This window comes from Plasmopara halstedii, assembly GCF_900000015.1.
Source record: "Plasmopara halstedii genome assembly, contig: Scaffold_430, whole genome shotgun sequence".
Lineage (NCBI taxonomy): Eukaryota > Oomycota > Peronosporomycetes > Peronosporales > Peronosporaceae > Plasmopara > Plasmopara halstedii.
In genome coordinates this window covers 138796-139102 of record NW_020187350.1, presented here as the reverse complement: position 1 = coordinate 139102, position 307 = coordinate 138796, and positions in this window count along the sequence as shown.

The window sequence follows — 307 nt, the reverse complement described above, 5'->3', positions numbered from 1 at the left end:
GATGCCGCGGACGCACTGTCCGACATTGCACCGCATGCGGGAGACGAAGTTGGGCTCTAGCGAGACTTGGTGGTTTTCGTGTCGTTGACGCAGGGCTCATTGAGCACGGAGGTCGTTTTATTCTAATGAATTAAGTTGCGGTGTCTCGCGGACCGCGAGCCTCATTTAGTCAATAATCGATTGGAACTGTATATGTTCTCAGTCTCAATGGGGGAGAGTGTAACGGGGTCTACGCGTACCCTGGTAACAGGGATGTGTGTCACATGAGATGTGCATGGTGTGACTGCACCCAAACAAGAATTCGGTG